We start from the raw sequence: 4633 nt of genomic DNA on the forward strand, positions 1-4633 counted from the left end.
ATTTCTTAAAATTGTAAGGATCTTTTAGGTACTAATATAAAATTTTATCAGTAACTTTTGTATTATTTGATTTGTGAACTATTGCTTATTCAAATGGGTTTCTTGGTAAATTAATTACTGTAGGTAAAATGAGTTCGATTACTCGAAATTACAAAACATCAAACAAGAGAAGTTTATCTCTCTATATCCAATATAATTGAAGAGGTTAGGGTTAAGATTGGTCACTTTACTTATGTACTATGCCTGATCAGTTTAAATCTGTTTATCTTTAGCCATAAACTTTAAACGGATTTAATGATGTTAACATTTGGAGAATTTCAAATCAATTGAAAATGTACTTTTGAAAAGCTTAATGTTAATCTTTAATGCCCTGCACCAGCCTCCTCCTCCTTATTCTTTCCCTAAATCTGAATGAAAACTTCAGTTGAGGATTTAATACTTTAATATTCTTAATCTTCTTTATGATTAATCTAATTACAACTTAGAACGCACCACAGGTTTCTACTTCATCGTCGTCATCATCCTAATTATTTTATTTTACTTTATTTTTTTACAGGTCTAGAGAATCCTCCAGCTTCATGACCTGAGTGAGAGAGACAGGCTTGGACTCTATATATAGTTTTAAAAAAAAAACTAACAAGTCTTACAAGAAAAGGAAATAGAAAAAGGAGAGAAGAAAACGTTGAATAGACAAAAAGGATATCTTATTTAACCTAGTCAACATAATTCTTTTGAATTCAGATCCTCAATTTAATGCGCACAATCTTTCTTTTTGTCTCACTTGAACGTTGTATTATCAAATGATAGACTGACGTCTGAAAGTGACGACCATGTGCTTTGTCGGCCTTCTTAATCTACTTAGACTTTAATCGCTTCTTTTTCTTGCTTAAATTACGTAGAAATAAGTTTAACATATTCTTGAGCCATTTTTTTTCACCAAAAGATTAATAAGCTTACTTCATAATTCGATCACAGGTAGGTCATCCATGTTACAGTAGGTGTTGGGCAACCAGCTTGCACCAATTCAGGCCCAAAACAGCACACTTGAGTTGGTCAGACTATTTATTTTGTACTTAGCCTTTTGTACTAGTTAGCCATTCTTTGTTAGAACAGTATACATTACTAGAAATTCGCTATTTTTCGACTATCAAAATAGTCGGAAAGTAGTCGGAAAAGTACCTATTTCGACTACTTTCCGACTGATTTAGAGTAGTTGGAAAAAGGTAGGTCGGAAAATATTTTCCGACTACAGTAGTCGAAAATTGTCGGAAATTTCCGACTAACCTAGTGATCGATTCTTTTTCTGTAGTCGGAAAGGTTTTTTCGCCAAAAATTAGAAAAGGGAGTTATTTTCCGACTAAAGTAGTCGGAATTTTTTTTTTTTTTAAAAAAAAAAAATATTTTCGACTACTATAGTCGGAATATTATATAAATAATAATTAGTTATTAGTTATTTTTTTTATATTTTCCGATTACATTAGTCGGAAAATGCATTATTCGGGGCTCATTTTATGATTAATGTAGTCGAAAAATCATTATGCTGAGCACATTTTTCGACTATAGTAGTCGAAAAACTGGGTTGATTTTTGATAGGATACTGCCATTTTATTAGCACGTCACCTGTCAAATGACCAATACTATAAACAACCAATTTAACAAACCAATTCCAACTAAACAACCAACTCAACCAACCAATTTCAACTACACAATCAATTCCAACTAAACAACCTAATAATCAAACCAACCAATTTCAACTTCAACAAACAAACATTCAAATCCCATAATATCAAAACAAAATATTAGTTAAAGTTTAAATATTCAATATCAAGTCTAAGTAGCTAATACACATCGACACTAATATAATAAAATCTAAACATATATATACCACATAATCCAAATCTACCATGAAGTCTAAATATAAAATCTAAACATCCAAGAATAGTAATCAACCATAAATCACTACTACACATCAGATTTAGTCTCTTCATCATCATAAGAGTGGGGCATGTATTTTTTTAACGTATTTATCCATTCTAGCAATGTGAGCTTCAGCTGTTTCACATCGTTTCGACAACAACTCAATTTGTTTTTGCGTTGCTTCCATTTCTTCCTAATTTTGCACAGTAGGAGCTTCCGAAACTAAGGGTGATGGATGAAAAGAGGAAGGTCGTTGTATTCCAAGCCCGTAAACTCTTCCTTTGGATACACCACTTGCTACATCTGTCCATATTGAAGTCATATCATCAGGTGATGGTTGGATTGGGGTACCATCATCAGAAGTAGGCTGCGTCTGACACCATTCATCCAAGCTTCTTTGATATCCATCCTGAAATAAAAGCAATAAGGATTATATAAATAAATTAATATCAAAGTGAAAATAGTCTTAAAGTTATGATCTTACATATTGTTCCGATGCACGTGTCTCAACCTATCCTTCTCTTGAACCGTCTTTCTTCTTTTTCTTATGTGTCTCCGCAAAGAGCTCAACATGAGACACTGGTCCCCTTTTTAAATTTTCTTGCAAAATTAATAGGATATATAATTTGAAAAAAAGTTCAATTCTGTTTATCCACACATCTTCTCTTATCCACACATCTTCTCTTATCTAACCAGGCTTCTCCCTCTTTTCTCGAGCTTCATACAATGAACTTGAAATCATTTTTTTTGCTTTCTTCACGAAGACATCTTTTATTTTATTGTCATATCATTGTTCCCACACATACTTAGTTTGTAAAATAATTAATTTAAGTAGAGTAAAATTAGGTATTTGATATATAATTTAAAAATAAAGTTTATATGTACCCTAAACTGATTCCATATTGCATCTCTGATATGATATGGACTTTCTTTCCATATACTCCAAGCATCATCGTAAGTGCCTTAATAGACTCTGTAACCATATGCGCGACAGTAAATGGAGGAAAAAACCTGCAGTAAAATTAACATATGTAAAATGTATATTCAACAGAATAAAAATAAACGTAAGGATTTCTTACCCATCATGCTCATTCGGAACAATAATCAGCCTATTATGTGCATCATATTGTGGAGTCTCTCTATCACTTCGACCCCGAGAAGCTGCTGGTGTAGCACTACCAATGGATGGTGATGTTGGTGTGCCAGAGACTCCAATATTTAACCTAGATATGCTAGGTGTGCTTGATGACGGAGATACAACTGGAGTCGATGAAGTACGCAGTGCTGAAGAGCTACCTTGTTGACTAATATGAAAATCGGGAGAAGAATTTACATTTGGTATGGGAATAAAATTAAGGTTAGAGCCAGAGTTCGTGCCAACTGAAGACACATAAATATGGACAGGAACAGGTAGGGGCATAAAAATATAGATGGGAACGAAGTCGACTGAGGAGGAAAAGTAGAAGGAGGCCCCATAAGTGGAGGAGGAGAGTGACCTGTAGTTGGAGATTTTAGTTGAGTTCCCTTACCCTTACGTCGTCGATGATCGCTACCCCCAGATGCCATCTACGTAATATAAGCATAGTAAAAAACATAAATCAAATCTTTAACATATTAGATGTATAAGAAATAATAAAAAAACATAAAAATTATATGATTAGGAAAAAACATAAAAACATAAAGAGATAAAATATTCAACATATTAGAAGATTAAGAAAATAAAAATCCTAAAGGAATAATAAAAACATAAAGTAATTCCTCAACAAATTAGATGATTAAGGAAAAATATAAAAACAAAAGAAATAATAAAAATATAAAGTAATTTTCAACAAATTAGATGATTAAGGAATAACATAAAACCTAACGAAATTATAAAAACATAAAGTAATTCTTCAACATATTAGATAATTAAGGAAAAATATAAAATCTAAAGAGATAATAAAAACCCAACAAGTCAATCATCTTCACTTGATTCATATTCATTATTAGATTCTTCTTCATCGCTTGTTCTATTTTCATCAAGAAATTCTTCTCCATCGCTTGTTTCATTTTCACCGGGTAATTCTTCCTCATCGTTTGTTTCATATTCATTGGCTAAGTCTTCCTCCTCATTTTTCTTGGATGTTCCTTCCCCATCATCATTTAAATTTGATTTAAGGACAAAAATATCAAATTCTTCATAGATGCCTTCGCTATGGTGCAATTCACCTGCTAATTCATCATCTACCAATACTTAAACACTTGAAATGTCATTCTGGTACGCTACATTCAAAACATCCTCGAATTCCACTCTACCACGAGTTTTATTTTAATAACCACCCTCCATCTGGACTTATTCTTGCACAAAGGATAAGGAGCGTAATACACTTGTTTTACATTTTGTGCAATGATAAATGGATCATAGAATGAATAATCCCTCGTGTGCTTAATTTAAACTATTTTATACTGAGGGTGAACCTTCGTACCTATATTTGGTGTTGGATCATACCACTTGCACCGAAAGAGTGCCAACTTTTTCTTTGGCCAACCAACAATCTACTCGAGTTCTAAAATCTCTTGAACCACACCATAATAATCAACACCTTTCACCCACACCCCACTATTATTGGTTTTCTTGCCCTTAGACCATTCTTCTGTATGAAATTTGTATCCATTAACACAATACCTAGACATATTTATGACTCTAGGATCAGGTCCCAAAGCTATATCATGCAGA

At 32.7% G+C, this 4633-nt stretch overlaps 1 long non-coding RNA gene across 3 annotated transcripts; it reads right to left on the reverse strand.

Annotated features, from left to right (window-relative positions):
- Nucleotides 1–1786: 1786 nt before the first annotated feature.
- LOC104099607 (uncharacterized) lies at nucleotides 1787–4291 on the reverse strand. Of its 3 annotated transcripts, none has more exons than XR_687046.4 (4): nucleotides 3869–4291; nucleotides 2997–3483; nucleotides 2402–2928; nucleotides 1787–2326 (listed from the first exon to the last, which is right to left on the reverse strand). It is a non-coding gene; the product is annotated as an uncharacterized lncRNA (long non-coding RNA). The 3 variants fall into 3 exon arrangements; XR_011408691.1 differs by having other exon boundaries at nucleotides 3864–4291; XR_687045.4 differs by lacking the exon at nucleotides 3869–4291 and having other exon boundaries at nucleotides 2997–3815.
- Between the last annotated feature and the right edge of the window lie 342 nt (nucleotides 4292–4633).

Source organism: Nicotiana tomentosiformis, chromosome 1 (assembly GCF_000390325.3).
Source record: "Nicotiana tomentosiformis chromosome 1, ASM39032v3, whole genome shotgun sequence".
NCBI lineage: Eukaryota > Viridiplantae > Streptophyta > Magnoliopsida > Solanales > Solanaceae > Nicotiana > Nicotiana tomentosiformis.